Raw genomic sequence first — 20,807 nt, forward strand, 5'->3', positions numbered from 1 at the left:
GGAAGGCAAGGAAGGCCCCAAAATGCAGCCCTGATGGAAGTTCAAACATCCTGGTAGGCAACAGAGCAACAGAAATAGAAAAGGAGAAAAATAACAGAAAACCAAATGAGGAGCCATGGACAAAGAAACCCAGGATGGAGCAGGTGCGGCTGTCACCTAAGGACGGAGCAGGTGCGGCTGTCACCTAAGGACGGTGCAGGTGCGGCTGTCACCTAAGGACGGAGCAGGTACGGCTGTCACCTAAGGATGGAGCAGGTGCGGCTGTCACCTAAGGACGGAGCAGGTGCGGCTGTCACCTAAGGACGGAGCAGGTGCGGCTGTCACCTAAGGATGGAGCAGGTGCGGCTGTTACCTAAGGATGGAGCAGGTGCGGCTGTTACCTAAGGATGGAGCAGGTAGTGGCTGTTACCTAAGGATGGAGCAGGTGCGGCTGTTACCTAAGGATGGAGCAGGTAGTGGCTGTTACCTAAGGATGGAGCAGGTGTGGCTGTTACCCATGAACTAAATGCAGCTCCACATCAGAGAAGAGAACACAGTGAATACAGCAGTGCTTGAATTGACATACTTCACATTTAGAAACATACCTTCTATAGTCACAATTTCATTTGCCAAATTAGACACACTTTGCTGACACTTGTGTAGGTTTTATTGCTTTGGATGAAGGCAATCTATCATAGCATAATCGGTTTTGCCCTCCCACGGAGCTTCTCAGGACACTGTTTAATCAGACTTCCTTAAAGCTCCCCTAAAAGAGGTCTCCTCCCTCCCTTATACTGACATCTGAGAAACCCAAGGTGCTCACACAAATTTAAGATATTCATCACCTTTCCCAAATTTATGGCTCTGGCTCCTTTCACACCCTGACATGGGGCATTTTGGTCGGCAATGCCCTCCCAACCCCAGTGCCGCCTCTGATCAAATTCCACCTGGTTCCTTGGCTTTCCTTTCCCATAAATATCATCGAAACACTCAGCTTGCCTCCTGATGGAGTGATTTTATGCAAATTTCCTTACTCATCATTAATTTTAAAGAACAACATTCATCAAGGAAGAAAAACTGTTTCTAAAAGGCACACACATCTTATATAAAACATTGCTTAATACAAGAAGATCTGATTTTGTGGGAACCATTGCTTTGAAGCGGTTTCTATATCCAGTAATTTGATGCTATTCTGTGGGACTTTAAGACAGAGAGCCTCTGCTAGCAGAACTGGGGCGGGCACACAGGGAACTGGAGTGGGCCCGTAGGAAACTGGGGTGAGTACACGGGGAACTGGAGTGGGCACACAGGGAACTGGGGTGGGCACGCCGGTTCAGAGCTGCCCACGTTTGTTCTCAGCTTGCACATCCCAGAATGCATTTTCATATCACGCTGTAACAATTACAGACGTCCTTCACAAGGCAAGGGCTGATAAATGTGCAATTCTGGGGAATCTGAAATGAACATCTGGAAAGGAGAAGGCAGCCTGGCCAAATGAATGTGCTCATCAGACACACTCGCCAAGGTCTCCCTCATCTGGCAACCTTGTTCCTCCTAGAAGCAGGGGCCCCTCAGAGCCGCCAGAAGTTGGGGAGGGGCCTCCATAGACATCTGGCTGAGGCTTCACTCTGAGCCTCCTTAGCCATCAGCGAAGCGGCGTGGGGATGCAGTGAGCCTGGACCTTCCTGCAGGATGCAGCACTGGGGGGTGCGGGGTCACCTGTGGCCCCCCAAGCCCAGCTGTGGAAACCTGAGTTCATCCCTAACAGGAGCTGGGCTTCCCTTGGGATCTTCTTTCCTGACACACACTCCATGTCAAGGGGTCGCTAACACAGAACTGGCTTGGTGTCAAAAATAGCTGCAACCTTTTTTGCACCCCTTGAATATGCAAAATCAGGTAGACAGTCATCTGAACTCTCCACACCCAGCGTCACCTCCACACAGACCACACAGGGGCCCTCAGTCCAGCCTTGTGGACAAGTCCCCAGGCTGTTACGGTGTCAGAGGCAAAATTACAACAAATCTAGTTTAAAGACTGAATTGGCTTCTATTTGTGATTCTAGACTTGGGAACACCTGGCCTTGGAAGCAGGATGGGTGCAGTGAACTGAGCGATGGTGTCCCATGAACTGAGCAGGGGTGTCCCACGAACTGAGCGATGGTGTCCTGTTAACTGAGCAATGGTGTTTCGTGAACTGAGTGGGGGTGTCCTGCGAACTCAGCGGGGTTGTCCTGTGAACTGGGTGGGGTGTCCTGTGAACTGAGTGGGGGTGTCCCGTGAACTGAGCGATGGTGTCCCGTGAACTGAGTGGGGGTGTCCCATGAACTGAGCGATGGTGTCCCGTGAACTGAGTGGGGGTGTCCCATGAACTGAGCGATGGTGTCCCATGAACTGAGCGGGGGTGTCCCGTGAACTGAGCGGGGGTGTCCCGTGAGCTGAGCGGGGGTGTCCCGTGAACTGAGGCTCTGCAGATAGAAGAGCCTCTGGAGAGCAGGAATGAAACACAGAAGGCAGGTGGGTCGTTTCCAGGCTACTTTCCTTCAAGGGTTAAAAAATAGAGGGCTTCTGTGTTAGGTGGACTCAGGTTGATTTCAATGGCCTGAGATTTTTTGAAAACTGCCCATTTCCACCGTCAGTTTGGTGATGTGGGCCTTAGCACGGGGGACTCCATTCTGGCTTGGTCGGTTCTGCTGGGCCTAGACCAGGACACTATTCAAAGGCTGGTCCAAAGTTGTTAACCAATTTTGTTTAATAACCGCATTATTGCATACTATGGAGATTAATTTGGTATTAATTTGCAGTAGTTTGCTTTAAGATAAGATTTTAATTACATTCTCCAGAACAACCACTGAGCAAGTAAATTAAAAAGGAGTAAAAGGAACATCAAAATAATTAAAATTGTATAAATGAAATATCTATTTAACATAAAAGTAGGCAGTAAAAGAAGAGTAAAGAAACAAAACAGATACAAGCCATAAAGAAAACAACTGGTAAAACAGTGGACGCAAATCCCACCTTTTCAGTGATCACATTCAGTGGAATCGCGGCCAGAAAGCAAAGGGCGGCAGAACAGGAAGCAGCGCAGCCCAGAGATGGGCTTCCCACAGCAGAGAGAGACGCCGGGGCCGCGACGGGCTTCCCACAGCAGAGAGAGACGCCGGGGCCGCGACGGGCTTCCCACAGCAGAGAGAGACGCCGGGGCCGCGACGGGCTTCCCACAGCAGAGAGAGACGCCGGGGCGGCGACGGGCTTCCCACAGCAGAGAGAGACGCCGGGGCGGCGACGGGCTTCCCACAGCAGAGAGAGACGCCGGGGCGGCGACGGGCTTCCCACAGCAGAGAGAGACGCCGGGGCGGCGACGGGCTTCCCACAGCAGAGACGCCAGGGCGGCGACGGGCTTCCCACAGCAGAGAGAGAAGCCGGGGCGGCGACGGGCTTCCCACAGCAGAGAGAGAAGCCGGGGCGGCGACGGGCTTCCCACAGCAGAGAGAGAAGCCGGGGCGGCGACGGGCTTCCCACAGCAGAGAGAGAAGCCGGGGCCGCGACGGGCTTCCCACAGCAGAGAGAGACGCCGGGGCGGCGACGGGCTTCCCACAGCAGAGAGAGACGCCGGGGCGGCGACGGGCTTCCCACAGCAGAGAGAGACGCCGGGGCGGCGACGGGCTTCCCACAGCAGAGAGAGACGCCGGGGCGGCGATGGGCTTCCCACAGCAGAGAGAGACGCCAGAGCCGCGATGGGCTTCCCACAGCAGAGACAGACGCCGGGGCCGCGATGGGCTTCCCACAGCAGAGACGCCGGGGCGGCGATGGGCTTCCCACAGCAGAGACGCCGGGGCCGCGATGGGCTTCCCACAGCAGAGAGAGACGCCGGGGCGGCGACGGGCTTCCCACAGCAGAGAGAGAAGCCGGGGCGGCGATGGGCTTCCCACAGCAGAGAGAGACGCCAGGGCGGCGACGGGCTTCCCACAGCAGAGAGAGACGCCAGGGCGGCGATGGGCTTCCCACAGCAGAGAGAGACGCCAGAGCCGCGATGGGCTTCCCACAGCAGAGACAGACGCCGGGGCCGCGATGGGCTTCCCACAGCAGAGACGCCGGGGCGGCGATGGGCTTCCCACAGCAGAGACGCCGGGGCCGCGATGGGCTTCCCACAGCAGAGAGAGACGCCGGGGCGGCGACGGGCTTCCCACAGCAGAGAGAGAAGCCGGGGCGGCGATGGGCTTCCCACAGCAGAGAGAGACGCCGGGGCGGCGATGGGCTTCCCACAGCAGAGAGAGACGCCAGGGCGGCGATGGGCTTCCCACAGCAGAGAGAGAGGCGGGGGCCGCGATGGGCTTCCCACAGCAGAGACGCGTCAGAGTCCAACGGGGAAAGGTGGAAAAAGACGAACCGTGTAAACAATAATCAAAAGGGACATCGGGTGGCTGAATGCAGACAAAATAGACTTTAAGCCAAAAGTCGTTGTTTGAGACACCAAAAGGACATTTTATAAAAACAAAAAGTCAATCTCTCCCAAGACATAACAAATATGGACACATATCACCCAACACCAGAGCCCAAAGTATGCAAAGTAAAAACGGACAGAATTAAAGGGAGAAATATATGGACACACATCACCTAACACCAGAGCCCCAAAATACACAACGTAAAAAACGACAGAATTAAAGGGAGAAATAGACAATCTGACAGTGAACGTTGGTGACTTCACTGGTTCCACCTTGAATGAGTGATGGAGCCACTAGGTAGAAGATCAACAGACAGGAATGAACCCCGTGAACCAACCAGTGTATCCAGCATATGAGCCTCTGCCAAACGGTCCACGCACAGCCGCAGCCACGTTCCTCTCGAGAGGAGAGCGAGACATTCTCCAGGGTGGACCACATACCAGAGCCTGAAGAAGCCTCAGGAAATGGAGAAGGACTGAGATGCGAAAGTTATGCTCCCTGAACAAAACGGAATGATAGGAGGAATCAATACCAGGAAGGAACTTGGGAAATTCAAAAACAGGTGAAACAATGCAAATAACCAAAGAATTCAAGAACACAATTTAATAAAATTATAAAATAACTGAATACTAATTAAAAGGCAAACACAAGATACTAAAATTTATGGGAAATAGTACTTAGGAGAAAATTTAAAGGTAAAAATGCCTGTATTTAAAAAGAAATATTTCAAGTCAATAACGTAATCTTCAATCTTAAGAAATGAGAAGAATAAACACAACTCATGTGCAGCAGACACAAGGAAGGAAATAAAGATACGATGGGGGGTAAATTAAATAGAGAATTAAACAACAGTAGCAACAATTCTTGAAACCAAAAGTTAGTTTTTGAAAACCTCAGCAAATTTAACAAACCTTTAGATAGGCTGACCGAGGAATAATAAAGATTAAAATTACTAAAATCAGCAATGAAATAAAGGGCATTACTACTGACCTTAGGAAATGAGAAGGATTATAAGCAAATATAATAAATAATTGTATGCTAAAAATTAGATAAACTAAAAGAAGTTGACAAATTTCTGGAAAATCTCCAAAAGAAATAGAAAATCTAAATAGAGCAATAACAGCAAAGAGATTGGATTAGTAATCAATAAACTTTCCACAAAGAAAAGGCCAGCCCCAGATAGCTTCATGCATGAATTCTACTAAATATTTAAAGAAGAATTAATACCAGTCACTCAAAACAGGTCAAAAGGCCAAAACCAAAACAGAAGAAGAGAGAATATTCTCAACTCATTCATTCCATAGTCCCAGGATTACCCTGGTACCAAAACTGCACAGAGAACTCACAAGATAATAATCGATATCCCTTATGAACAGAGATACAAATATTGGCAAAAATATTAGCAAATTGAATCCAGCAATATATAAGAAGGAATTATACACCATGAATGACTGGGATTAACTTCAGGAATGCACAGTTGATTTAACATAAGGAAACAAATGAAAGCAATACACTGTATTAAAAGAATTTTAAAAACCATAATAATCTCAAAAGATGCAAAAAATTCATTTGACAAAATCCAACATCTTTTTAAGGATAAAAGATGAATGAGCTAAACATAGAAGGAAACTTCCTCAATCTGATAAAATCCTTCTAAGAAAAGCCCACAGCACACTTAAATTTGAAAGACCAAATGCTTTCCTCTTAAGATCAGGAACAGTACAAGGACGTTCACACTCTCAACTTCTATTGAACATTGTCATCGATGTTCCTGTGAGGCAATCAGGCAAGGCAATGAAATGCAAGTCATCCGGATTGGAAGAAAGAAGTCAAACTCCTGCGATAGTTTGCTGAGAATGATGGTTTCCAGCTGCATCCATGTCCCTGCAAAGGACATGAACTCATCATTTTTTATGGCTGCATAGTATTCCATGGTGTATATGTGCCGCATTTTCTTAATCCAGTCTATCATTGTTGGATGTTTGGGTTGGTTCCAAGTCTTTGCTATTGTGAATAGTGCCACAATAAACATACGTGTGCATGTGTCTTTATAGCATTAGGAGATATACCTAATGCTAAACGACGAGTTAATGGGTGCAGCACACCAACATGGCACATGTATACATATGTAACAAGCCTGCACATTGTGCACATGTACCCTAAAACTTAAAGTATAATTAAAAAAAAAAAAGAAGTCAAACTCTATTATGGATGACATGAACTTGTATATGGAAATCTCTAGAAACACACACACACAATTTTAATGAATAAATGACTTCAGAAATGTTGCTGGGTACATGAACAATATACAAAAATCAATTGTAGACCTATATGATGGCAATAAAAAATTCAAAAATCAAATTAAAACAATTTCATTTACAATAGCATCGATGAATCAAATAGGAAGAAATATAACAAAAAAGTTATGACTTGTTACTGTAAACTACAAAACACTGTTTAAAAAATTAGATACATAGAATGATATTTTATGCTTATGGATTGGAAAACTTAACACTGTTAAGGTCAGATTGATCTGCAGATTCAACAAAATCCCTTTCAAAAATTTCAACTCAGCTGCTTTACTTCTAGAAATTGACTAGTTAATCCTAAAATTCATATGGAAATATAAGGAGCTACAAACACCAAAAACAATCTTAAAGAAAATTTTAAACAAAGTTGTTGGATTCGTGCTTCATGATTTCAAAGTGGCACGGCCAAGCTACAGTAGTAAAAACAGTATGACAGAGGCATAAAGATAGATACATACATCAATGAAATTGAACTGAAAGTCTAGAAATAAGCCCTTATATTTATGGCCAATTGATTTTTGACAAGTGTGCCAATGGAATTCAAGGAGGAAAGAATGGTCTTTACAACAAATGGTACTAGGACAACTGGATATCCACCTGCAAAAGAATGTAATTTGATTTCTACTTCACACCATATACAATTTTAATTCAAAATGAATCATAGGTCTAAAAGTAAGGTTAAAACTATAAAACTTTTAGCAGAAAACATAGGAGTACATTCTATGTGACCTTGGATTTGGCAATGATTTATTAGAACTGACACCAAAAGCACAAGCAACAAAAGACACATCAGATAATTTGGACTTTATCACAATTATGTAAATATTCAAAATAAATTTAAAGATTATTTTGCAGTTTCAAAAGACACCCTCAAGTATGTGTAAAGACAACACACAGAATGGGAGAAAATATTTGCAAATCACAAATCTGATAAAGCATTGGTATAAAAATATATAAAGAATGCTAATAACCAGTGATAAAAAGAAATACAAGCAAATTAAATGAACAAAAACTAGATAGTTCTCCTAAAAAGATATACAGATGACCCATAAGCCTTTGAAAATGCTCAAAATTATTAATTAGGAAAATGCAAATTAAACCACAATAAAACATCACTTCACAACAACTACATTGACACGAGAGAGAGAGAGAGAGAGAGAGAGAGGTGAAAATATCAGAAGCTTCAATCATTGCTAATGGAAATGGAAAATGCAGCCACTTTGGAAAACAGTTTGGCAGATCCTCAAAACTGCAACAGAGTTACCATATAATTCAGCTATTTCATTCCTGAATGTATACTCAGGAGAACTGTGGTAATATTCACACACAAAAGCTGGTACACAAATGTTCATAGCAACATTTGGTATTGATCATAATACCAAAAAAAGGAAACACATCAAATGTTCAACAACTGATAAATGGAGAACCAAAATGTGGTATATTCATACAACAGATTATTATCAGCAATAAAAAGAAATGAAAAAATGTTGTAAAATAGTTGCACCATCAAAACATCGCTTTAAATGAAATAAACCAAAGATTCTATTTACATGAAATGTTAAGATTCCATTTGCATGAAATGTCTATAATCAGCAAATCCACAGAGGCAGAAAGTAGATTTGTGGTCGCCAGGGCTTGGGGGAGAGGGAGGAAGGGGAATGACTGCTATTGAGTCCAAGGTTCATTTTAGGATGATTTAAATGTTGTAAAATTATATAGCAGTGATGGTTGGACATCTCTATGAATACACTAAAAATGTTGAAGTGTATAGTTGAAAGTGATGACGATCGTGGTCTGTGAATTACATCTTAACAAGCCTATAATTTAACAGAAATTTGCAGGTAGTCACTATTATTGGAATCATAACATAGAGAAGAATAATGAATAAGCTTCAAGAAACTGTGTTATGAATATGAATCTGGAACAAAGAATGAACGACGAGAACACATGGACACAGGAAGGGGAACATCACACACCGGGGCCTGTTGTGGGGTTGGGGGAGCGGGGAGGGATAGCATTAGGAGATATACCTAATGCTAAATGACGAGTTAATGGGTGCAGCATACCAGCATGGCACATGTATACATATGTAACAAACCTGCACGTCGTGCACATGTACCCTAAAACTTAAAGTATAATCATAATAAAATTTAAAAAAAAAAGAATGAAATACAGAGCCTGCAGCCTGAGTTCTAAGCTCCATTATATTTTGGCAGCCAATGACATACTGAACATCCAGTGGTGATTCTCCACCGTGTCTCTTCTGGACTCAAGGGTAGCCAATGATAGATACTGAACATCGGGTGGCAATTCTCTGCCGTGTCTCTTTTGGACGCAAGGGTGTGATGGGGATTTGCCGGGAACTTGTGCTTCCTCCATGGGTTAATGAGGGGCTAGTCATTTACAGACTGGTCGGGGGCAGTGCCTGACACTCAGGGGCCTGGGGCAGTAGGGAGGGTCAGATTTTGACATTTTAGGGAGTTTGGTATTGACTTGAGATGAGAGAGGTCGCCGAGGACTGTGATGGTCGCTCTTGTATTTGAACAAAATGACTGCTGCCAAGGTGTAGGACTGATGGAGGGAGACCCTCAGTGTGGACAGCACTGCCCCAGACACCTTGCAGCGTCACAGATGGGCACTGCTGCAGTCACAAGGGGGTACCCACCACTGGCAGGAGCAGGAGAGGGCAAAGCAGGCAGCATCCAGGGCTCTCATGACCAGGAGACAAGGAGAATGGAAAGGTGGTCACTGGGATTCTCGCCTGGGTGACTCCAAAACTGGGGGCGTGGTTAACTAAGATCTGGAATTGGAGGGAAGAACCACATTTAAACATAAATGATCTTTTTAAATATAAGGATGATGATGATGATAGTGTGTGTCTGTTTTGATGCATGTCACATTAAAATCTGGGGGTCTGTGAGCCATGAAGTTGACAATTTCCAATAAGCATAAAGTGTGTTTCCTTAGCTGAGAAAATTATTTACAATAAAGGGAATGCTAATGTATGTTTCATTGCTATGTGCAAGGAAGCTGAAGTTACTGATATATAATTTCTCCCAAGGAGAATTGTGGCTTCAGTGGAGCCGAGAGATGTATCCTTGGGAAACCAGCATATTTAGATACAGCTTAAGAAACAGGTGCCCCTGAAAACACAACCTGAGCCCACTTGGAGACATGAGCAGCCTTTGACTATTTGGAGGCCCAAATAGACCTCCAGCAGCAGGGATGGGATGGGGCCCTCTGTGGAGCTTCGAGGGACAGATATGGGCCACAGAGTGTAGATGGCTCTGTGAAGACAGGAGGTGTTTGGAGAAAATAAAGGACAAAGTGGACAGAGGGACGGAGACACAGAGAGACAGATATACAGACACACAGACAAGATAGAAGGACAGGGGACAGAAGGAGAGGGGACAGGGGACAGAGGGGCTGGTTCTTCCCCCAACTCTTTGTTCCCTCTTCTTCTTTTGCAATGAGCTAAGCCATCCTCTTAAACTATAAAATAGTTGTCACGCATCCTGCAAAACTTTTGTTCCTTAAGTTATGTTAGGGTGTAATTTTCTCACATCTCAGTCTTTCCAAAGAATATTTACTCTCCTTAGAAATTAATTACAAGTCCTTTTTATAGAGACTACTCCCTAGTTGAAAAAGTATTGCTGAAAAATTATATGCTGTCATTGACTTATGACTGATCAATTGATGTCATTTGACAATTATAATTCATACCGTATTGCCACTTACAGCTAAGTGTAGTTATTTACTTAGCACTAAATTGTTTTGAAGGTTACTTAGAGCAGTACCAATTTATTGTATGGGATGGTATAATGGCATTCGATGGCATAAAATACTACATGCCTTTATCATCCTTGTTATATTTTATTACAACACTTAATTTTCCATTGAAATATGTATGACAGCAATTTTGCTGCATAAAAGAGAATTTTATATTTTAAAACTATGACTTTCCCTTGAGAGATAACGTAATGCCTTTGAACGCGGCAGGAGCCCTGCACGATGGCTGTACATGTGGAGGCAGCGGGTGAAGCCTCAATCCTGTCACCTGCTCCGTAAACAAGCACTCGATTGGCTGGAGCACACACGAAGCTTCTCTGCAAACTTTGGCTGCCCACTCGGATTTTCAGCAGCACAAGGCCATTGTTAATGAGATGCTAAATGTTCTACCCTCAGAGCTGCGCCCCTCGATGACAGAGAAGGAATAGAAAGTAAGGTTTGATTGAATGGCATTTAGTTATCCATGCTCGCCATGTTTAAACACCTCAGGCAGGGGTGGAGGGGGCTCCCTCTTCCTTTTTACACTTTGACTTTTTGGCTTGGACACTTGATGTGGCTCTGTGACAGTCCTGAGTGGCTTCATTCCTGGTGACTGCCTGTGGACGTGCTCCTGCCAGGCTCACCTCAGAGGAAGCAGAGGTCGCTGAGGTGTGCAGTCACTAGAGCTGTGGATGACTTCAGCCCCCAGGGCCCAGAGTACATGTTTGCCAAAATGTGGAGGCAACATGCATGGCCCTGAACACCAACTGAGAGTAAGATGGAGACCAAGAGCAACCAGCAGGAGTTTGACCTCTGGATCGAGCCATACCTGAAGCCTCCCCTTTTTGAACTGTCCAGTTAATGAGAGTTCATTTTGTCCCTTTTTTGCATAAGTGCATTTTGGCTGATTTCCCTCACTCGTAACCAAAGCTTTTTGATGCAGAGATGGTACTGGATGTGGGTCTGTTCACATCACAAGCTTCAAAGGGGCAATGAGCAGAGTTAAGTGTCTCCTGGCTGGAGAGGGTTGAAGCTTTGTCATGAGGTAGGAAGACTCCTGCCAGACCTCAACCTGGCAGGTGATAGCCCGTGGGGATCCCGACAGCTATGCATTCCCAGAGAAAGGGCAGCTCAGGGGAGTTTGTGGTTTGGAGAGAAATGGTGCGTCCAGCTGATGTCAGAGGAGACAAGGACGAGCTCCAGCCCCAGTTAGGTTCCGGGAGTGCACAGCCCACACTCCTGGGTGTGAGCAGGACGGGAGCCCGGAGCCAGGGCCAGCATTCACCCACAGTTAGGTTCCGGGACTGCATGGCCCACACTCCTGGGTGTGAGCAGGACGGGAGCCTGGAGCCAGGGGTCCTTCCAGTCCATGACAAGGAGGCTGGGCTTGCTCTGAACAGAGCCGGAGGCCAGACTGGCTTGAATGGGGGAAGAGGAGCAGCGGCCGGAGAAGTGTGGGGGTTGGGCGGGGTCGGAGGGCTTCCGAAGGGCTGACCGCATCTCTTAGAAAACAAGCGGGAACAACGCGGGACCCACTAAGAGCAGGTGTTTGTCCCGGCCTTGGAAGCGGTGCTGGGACCCTTACTCAGGTCAGCAGGCCCGGGAGGCCATGGCCCCCATGGCTCCTGACTCAGAGCTGGACGAGGTTCTACGGTTCCAGGGTAGGATCGGTCCCTCCCACCATTTGTGCAGAGCCAGGGGCCTGCGAGACCCAGAAGAAAGCTGTGCCCTTGCTCCTGGCGGCTTGTCCCAAGTGGGCGGCTCTGGGCCTGGTCGCCCAAGGGCTTTGCGGCTGACATGCTTCTCTCCATGGCGCCCTGGGACCTGCCCTGCTCAGCACCATTCCCTAGGTAACGGGGGGACCTGGGGTGTGCTGCCAGGAGCAGGCGGAGGAGCAAGCCCCCTCTTCCCAGGCTCCACCCTTTAGGCACTGACTGGGAATGGTGCTCCCCGGTGTGGCCGTTGTCTCCTCAGCCTGGGGAGCAGGCCCTCTCTCCGGATGGCCGAAGCGTGTCCCTCAGAACTAAGCTCTGGCCAGGCAGACCTCTGTCCCCATGTCTGTTTATGAACCTGCACTGGGACCAGAAGTTAAGAATCCAAGCATTCAAAATAAAAGCGGTAAAAAAATTTCCTAAACTTAAGAAACTGCACATTTTCTGGAACGCACAGTTAGGACGGGTTTATGAGGGGCAGTGTAAAGCGTGTTGTAAAGCCCCCAAAACCTAAAAAGGACCCAGAAAGTATTGACTGCATCCTCCTGGATATAATCTATGTGCGTTGCAAGCGCTAACACCGCCTGGCCAGCGAGAATGGCTGCTCGCACATCCTGTGGGCTTTATGATTTACTCTCATAGAAAAGACACACATATCTAAAAGCACATATCACCAGCAGAGTTAATCACCTGTTGGACACACAATGCTGCCGCACACCCCAGATCTGGAGCCGCCTCCAGGTCTGCAGAGCCTGGCGGGGTCAGAGGCATCCATCTCTTCAAATGACGCTTTCTCATAATTCAACAGCCTTCAGCCTATGAACAATAATTTAGTTTTTGTAAAGAATAAAAAACACATCTTTTTATAAATTTGTTGAAAGGTAAAGTTCATTTTTTTTCTCATTCCCCTCTTCTTTCCATCTCTTCTTGATGATTATTTTTTGAGGTTACTTTAATCCAGGATTAAATACAGCAATTAGAAAATAACATGCATTAAATCTTACAGTATATTAGAGAAAATAGTCAAAATTAATAAAAGCAGAAAGAGTCCTCTTTTGTAAAGAAAAAAATGAAGAAACTAATAGTCTAGAAATATGCGTATGCATTTAGTGCATAAAAATGGAAAATGGAGGGTAATTCCGTGCAAGCTGGACACCTGTATTTGAATAAGTTTAGTAATGAAAAAGGGCCAACCTATTTTATTTTAAGATGAGGATTCAGGGGGACTGGAGGGCCGTGGGCACCTGTGTCTTCCAGAGGCAACCCCGGAATGAGTTTGTTTCCATTTCTTGCAGTAGCTGGCTTAGCTAACCACACAATCTGAAAGATGCCTGAAGGCAGTTAAACAGTCCTCACCTATTCAGCCGTAATTCACCCAATTAGGTGACAGGTCCGACCCGAAGGACCTGGAGAGGCTCTCACAGTCATCACATCTTCTTTTTGGCCAGTTGAGAGCTGGCTCCGACTCGGAGGCGTGGGGGGCCCTGCACAGACCCAGGGGAGCTGCTGGGACGGAGCCCACCTCAGGGGTCTGGGACGTTGCTTCAGACTCGCCTTTCAACGGAACATGCTGGGCTGACAGCCTTGTGGTTTGCCTGACTTTGAATCGGGTCTGTTTGGCATATTTGCTTAGAGACCTAGTCTTGAAGAGTTCGATGGTTTGGCTTCAGAAATTGTTTTAGAATATTTTCGAATAGGACAGAGTGATCAAGGGAAAAATGCTGAATAGGAAACACTACCATGTAAACGTGGAATCTTTTAAAGAGCTAAAATATTAAAGTACTGAAACAATATGAAGATGTTTGATTTACTTATTTTCACACATACAAGATGTGTGTGTATTTGTGAGTATATGTGTATCTGTGTGCATTCCTGTGTGTGTGTGCACCTGGGTGTGCACACCTGCGTACCTCTAAGCACCGTTCTAGCTGTGGGGAAATAGCAGTGAGCAATAGTCTTGCCCTCCTAAAGGGAGAGAGAAATAGGAGAAACGGGTAAGGAGCCTGGTACGGGTGGAGTGATAAACGCTGTGGAGAGCGAAGCAGAGGGGCTGGGGTCCCGGAACGCCAGGCAGGGTCCACACTGAAGTTTTAAATTTAGGGGATCGGGAGGGTTATTTTGGTCAAATAGGAGGGGAACCTGCAGGAGCTACTGTGCTCTGGACGAGGAATGAGGCTGGCAGGCCTGGCCGGGGCATCCAGCTCTGTGGACCTGAAGCTTCCGTGACGATGGCACTCATTTAGGGATGACAAGCCTTAGAGCCAAAGGTGGAGGTGAGCGCGAGACCAGGTTGAGCAAAGCCCCATCGGCCACGAGGCTTCCTAGAGGGCAGGGGGACTGGAGGACACAGGAGCATGAGGGCAGGAGCCCTGAGAACAAGGGGCCATGCTGGCGGGCGAAGATGCGGCTGATTGTCTGGGAAGGGGAGGCCAGTGCTGGGTGAGGGCGTGAACCTGCGTGCCCTTACATTTTGTGGTAGCCATATTTACAAAAACGAAACAGTAACCGGTAAAATTCCTGCTGCCGATGTATTTTACTGAACTCAGTATATCAGAACAACTATCCACTCACCCTGAAATCAATGCGACACATCTTTGGACATTTGAGACTCTATGCCACATACCAAGTCTGTAAAATCCAACTTGTATTATACATCTATAGCCCCCGCCCCATTCAATCCAGGGCAGCATTGCAGTGCCGTGGCCCCGAGTCCACACTGCAGTGCTGCTGCCAGTGGCCCGCAGCAGCCCACATCAGAGCCTGGGTGCTGACGTCCTGGCAGGAGGAACTGGAGGCGCCAAAAGGAAATGCCTTCTTCAGTAGGGGAGTGTCCCCCGCCCCACTGCTCTGGGAACAGCTGCAGGCAGGTTCCCTCTCTCCAAGCACTCTCAGACAGTGCTGTGATGAGACCCTTGTCACAGGTATTTGTGGGGACTCTGTGTCTTCTAGGAAAGGCTCCCGGGTCGTGGTCTCCCTGACAAGAGTCCTGCACTATGCAGGTTGCTCTCCTGATCCTCAAATGTGTCCTGGAGCTTCCCCTGGACCCTGGACACCCCAGCACGTGGGTGAGCCGATGTCCAGTGCAGGCCACGCACGAAATGCATGCACAGTGGGAGCCAGTGGTCATCCTGGTCAGGGCCAGCCTGCAGTTACCCCTGCCTGGCAAATAAGACATGGAGGTCGGGAGGGCTGGTTCCCTACTCCTGGTCATGTCACGGGACATTCTGGAACTGAGGCTCCATGTCTAGAAGCAGTGCCTGCTGGTGTCCCTGTGAGCTTGGGGCCCATCTTCCAGGCCAGTCCTTGGTTCCTGCATAATCATTATGATACTGCCTTTCTTCTTCATAATTTTATAGAGGCTGACTTTATTTTCATTTCTCTGGTATATTTTTAAAAACAAAAAGCAAAGTAGAAAGAATAATATAAGACAAATACCATTTGTTTTCTACCCGATAATATTCTGTAATAATTGTAACTCTCTTTTAACAAAATAAAAAACATGAACTGTTGCAGGCAAACCCCTCTGTCACCCTCCACTGTCTTTGCCATTTCTGATCTTTGCCAGAATTGTCTTTTAAAATTTTATTAGTGGTGAAATATGGCAGTTTCCCACCTAAGATCGGAAGCAGCAGAGGGCTGCCTGTGCTCACCAGAGCCATTCACGATGGTGCCAGGAATCCTAGTCGGCTTACTCAGACAAGCAAAAAACACATCACGTTTGGAAAGAAAAGAGTGAGATTATCATTACTCACAGAGGGCATCATCATCTGTAGAAAATTCTGCATAACATGTAAACCAAAAATAAATTCTAAGCCCCCCAACAATCTAAACAGACCCCTCCCCTTGGCCGAGGGCATTCCAGAGTTAACCTGAAAAAATAGCTCAGCCCATGATGGGAATGGGGTCGACGAGCCTCGTTATTCCCTCTCCCATTTGGAATTCAGGAAAAGCTGACTAGCATTAATATCAACACAGATCTCTTAAGTCTGGGAAGAAACATTTACAGTCTATACCTGGAGGCTTCATTTGCATGATAAAACCTTGGTCTCTACAATCCCCTATCATAACCCAGACACTCCCTTCTATTGATAATAACCAATTGCCAATCAGAAAATCTTTAAATCTTAAATGACCTGGAAGTCCCCCACTTAGAGTTGTCCCACCTTTCGAGATGAAACCAACGTACATCTTACATGTGTTTGATTGATGCCTCATGTCTCCCTAAAAGGTAGAAAACTGAGCTGCCCCCGACCACCTGAGGCACATGTTCTCGGCATCTCCTGAGGCTGCGTCACAGGACATTGGCCACTCTCTTTTGTCTCAGAATAAATCTCTCCAAATACTTTACAGAGTTTGACTCTTTTCATTGACACAAAAAAATGCCTAGAACTAAGAGGGAAGTTACCAAGGCTGAGGATACGCAGAACAACTGTTTCTATAAACTTGCAATGAACAATTGGGAATTTACATTTAAATATCATTTATAAAGTCATCAAAATATGGAACATTTTGAGAAATTTTTGACAAATATTTTTAAGACTTGTAAAATGAAAACTAGAAAATATTGCTAAGATAAGTTTTAAAAGACCTAAATAAACAGAGAGGAAAACCATGTTCATGGACCAGATGACTGGATATTTGGATGGTGTCTCTCTCCTTAAATTAATCTGTTCAAAGCAATCCCAATAAAATCTCAGTAGGTTTTTTTTTTGTAATTAACATCAATTTTCAGCTGCTTCTTAAATTCATAGAAAATAGCCAACAGGCTGAACAAAACTGGAAGGCTTACCTCATCTGATTTCAAGACTTCCTCTAAAGCAACCGCATTTGGTACTGTGGTATTGGCCTCAGATAGACACTCAGACCAAAGAGACAGAACAGAGCTCAGAAACAGGCCCATAGGTCCCATAGGTGTAGAGCTGACTTTTCAGCTGGGATGCTAGTGACTCTTGAGAGGAGCATGTGTGTGTTTTGTTTTTGCTCCTGGGATATTTCCTTTATTTCTTCTAAGCCTGGAAATGAAAAACACAATCAGGATCTAGTTAATCTATAGCAGGAAGTTTCTTAGAATATCTGGTCTAAAGGTGTAGAAAATCTGCATGGTTACTCATTCCTGAGTGTCTGCAGGGCTCTGGGCATTCAGCCAGGCGCTTTGCATGCATCTTCTATTGAATCCTCCCAACAACTCTGAGGACATTTCTGCAACCAATCCTTTTACAGGAGCCCAGAGACTTGTGCAGCTCGTTCTCCAACACATCCCAAACCTGTGTCAGAGCAGAGAGTTGGTGTCAGGCCTGCGACCTCTCAGTAGCCCCAAATGGACTCATTTCAATGATTAACAAGTTCAAAGAATCCCAGACAGGAGATCAGCTACTAGAATCTCAACAATTAACACCCTCACCTGGGTGCTTCATTTAAATGTTAATAGCCTTGCAGTAAAGCTGCACAGGAAGGCGGGGCAAAATCAAGCCTGCCAAACATAACTTAAAAAAGACCCCAGGAGATGTGTTTGAGGCTGACAGATTCTTCTGTGCACCCAAATTGCCAGTGAGCCCGTCATTTCCCGATCTCCATGGCATGAAGGGAGGCCTGCTCTTCTTAGATGCTTCAACAAGAGACTGGTGAAGGAAGATTAGGCGTGGAAATGGATCCTGTGTCTCAGTGGCCTTGAATATTTGAGTTGAAAACATAATAAAACAAAAGAAGAGGGCTCCTCTCGGCATCCCCATCTTCCTTTTCTTACCTGGGATGAAGGGTGTGATGTGCATTAACAAGAAACAGGAGGACCCTCCCCAGACACACCAAGGTGGGGGGTGCAGTATGAGGGTGCCACGAGGACCCTCCCCAGACACACCCAGGTGGGTGGTGCAGTACCAGGGTGCCACGAGGACCCTCCCCAGACACACCCAGGTGGGTGGTGCAGTACCAGGGTGCCACGAGGACCCTCCCCAGACACACCCAGGTGGGTGGTGCAGTACCAGGGTGCCACGAGGACCCTCCCCAGAGGCACCCAGATGGGGGGTGCAGTACCAGGGTGCATGGCTCATTTTTTTATTTTTTATTTTTTAGTATTTATTGATTATTCTTGGGTGTTTCTTGGAGAGGGGGATGTGGCAGGGTCACAGGACAATAGTGGAGGGAAGGTCAGCAGACAAACAAGTGAACAGAAGTCTCTGGTTTTCCTAGGCAGAGGACCCTGTGGCCTTTCGCAGTGTTTGTGTCCCTGGGTACTTGAGATTAGGGAGTGGTGATGACTCTTAAGGAGCATGCTGCCTTCAAGCATCTGTTTAACAAAGCACATCTTGCACCGCCCTTAATCCATTTAACTCTGAGTGGACACATTACATGTTTCAGAGAGCACCGGGTTGGGGGTAAGGTCATAGATCAACAGCATCCCAAGGCAGAAGAATTTTTCTTAGTACAGAACAAAATGGAGTCTCCTATGTCTACTTCTTTCTACACAGACACAGCAACAATCTGATCTCTCTTTCTTTTCCCCACATTTCCCCCTTTTGTTTTTGACAAAACTGCCATCGTCATCATGGCCCGTTCTCTCTCGATGGTCGCTGTCTCTTCGGAGCTGTTGGGTACACCTGCAGAAAGGCTGTCACTTCACACTTGGAAGATTGCACAGCGGCCAGGCAGACGGGCTCCTCACTTCCCAGACGGGGCGGCCGGGCAGAGGCGCTCCTCACCTCCCAGACGGGGTGGCGGCCCGGCAGAGGCTGCAATCTCGGCACTTTGGGACGCCAAGGCAGGCGGCTGGGAGGTGGAGGTTGTAGTGACCCGAGATCACTCCACTGTGTGTGATGGAGTCTCACTCTGTCACCCAGGCTGCAGTGCAATGGTGCGATTCTGCAACCTCTGCCTCCTGGGTTCAAGCAATTCTCCTGCCCCAGCCTCCTGAGTAGCTGAGATTACAGGCATGCACCACCACACCCAACTAATTTTTATTTTGTAATTTTAGTAGAGACAGGGTTTCACCATGCTCATCTCAAACTCCTGACCTCAGATGATCCACCCACCTTGGCCTCCCAAAGTGCTGGGATTACACAGGTGTGAGCCACTGCACCTGGCCTCATTTCTTAAATTTTTCAGTTATGATTTTTCTAACACATTCAGCCTCATATGATGTCCTAAGGCAATGTGCACCTGATAATCTATTGATTGGAAAATGTAGTAAAATGTTTTACTATATTTCAGAATAAGTAGATTCACAATGATAAAGTAACAATATCAGGAATGGTCAATATTTATTTCACTAAACATCTTCTAGGAAATAGTATCTTGCAATTTGTGAACCTCGAATGTCTGAGACAGGTCTCAGTCCATTTAGAAAGTTGATTTTGCCGAGATTGAGGACACGTGCCTGTGACCCAGCATCAGGAGGTCCTGACGACGTGTGCACAAGGTGGTCGGGGCACAGCTTGGTTTTGTACATTTTAGGGAGACAGGAGACATCAATTCATATATGTAAGATGTACATTGGATCCATCCAGAAAGGTGGGGACAACTCAAAGCAGGGAGGGGGCTTCCAGGTCACAGGAACGTAAGAGACAAATGGTTGTATTCTTTTGAGTTTCTGATGAGCCTTTGCAAAGGAAGCAATCAGATATGCTTTTGTCTCAGTGAGCAGAAAGATGACATTGTCTAGAGTGGGAGGCAGGTTTGCTCTGAGCAATTCCCAACTTGACTTTTCCCTTTAGCTTAGTGATCTTCCGGCCCCCAAATTTATTTTCTGTTCACAAATTGATACTATTGTTGACCGAAAAACCCCCCAAACTCTGTAAAATATGTAAAGAAGTTTCTTCTAAGCCAATATGAGTGACCATGGCCCGGGGAACAGTCTCAAGAGGTCCTGAGAAAGTGTGCCCAGGGAGTCGGGTCACCGCTCGGTTTTATACATTTTAGGGAGACAGACGTTACAGGCAAAGACATAGATCAATACGTGGAAGGTGTAAATTGGTTCTGCCTAAAGAGGTGGGACATCTCCAACTTGGGGTGCTTACAGGTCACAGGTGGATTCAAAGATTTTCTGATTGACAATTGGGTGAAAGAGCTAAACATTTTTTAAAGACTTGAAGTCACTAGAAAGAAAGGCTTGGGTTAAGATAAGGGGGTTGTGGAGACCACAGTTCTTGTTATGCAGATGAAGCCTCCCAGGTCACAGTCTTCAGAGAGAATAGAAGGTGAATGTCTCTTTTCAGACTTTGAAAGTGTCAGACTCTCATTTAATCTCCCTTAGATCCGGGAAAGGACTAGAAAGGAAGGCCTGGCTGCATTAATGGAGATTCTCTACAGATGCAAATTTCCCCCACAAAAGATGGCTTTGCAGGGCCGTATCAACATAGGTCAAAAAAATACAGTTTGGAGTGAAATATTTTGCTTTCCTACAGGGTCTTCAGGAACTGGATGTTGTGCCAGCCAGTTTTCTGTAATTAGTCATCTCAGAACAATTTTTCTCCCTGAGCTGCCGCCCCTCCCAAGGCTCAGCTTGGAGGACACCAACAATGAGCACCTCCTGGGCAGCCCTGAGGACCCACACATGGAGGCCGCATAGCCCAGCCCCTACCCTGAGGCACACCGTCTACACAAACC

At 46.4% G+C, this 20,807-nt stretch overlaps 1 long non-coding RNA gene across 1 annotated transcript in view; it reads right to left on the reverse strand.

Annotated features, from left to right (window-relative positions):
* Positions 1–4,319: 4,319 nt before the first annotated feature.
* The window catches only part of LOC130541161 (uncharacterized), a 35,609-nt gene continuing 19,121 nt past the window's right edge, over positions 4,320–20,807 (reverse strand). Inside the window, exons 2-4 of the long non-coding RNA XR_008955208.1 lie at positions 16,999–17,221; positions 4,693–4,918; positions 4,320–4,399 (exon numbers count right to left, since the gene is read on the reverse strand). This is a non-coding gene — a long non-coding RNA (uncharacterized LOC130541161). The remainder of the gene's footprint in view (positions 4,400–4,692; positions 4,919–16,998; positions 17,222–20,807) is intronic.

Source organism: Pan paniscus, chromosome X (genome assembly GCF_029289425.2).
Source record: "Pan paniscus chromosome X, NHGRI_mPanPan1-v2.0_pri, whole genome shotgun sequence".
Taxonomy (NCBI): Eukaryota; Metazoa; Chordata; class Mammalia; order Primates; family Hominidae; genus Pan; species Pan paniscus.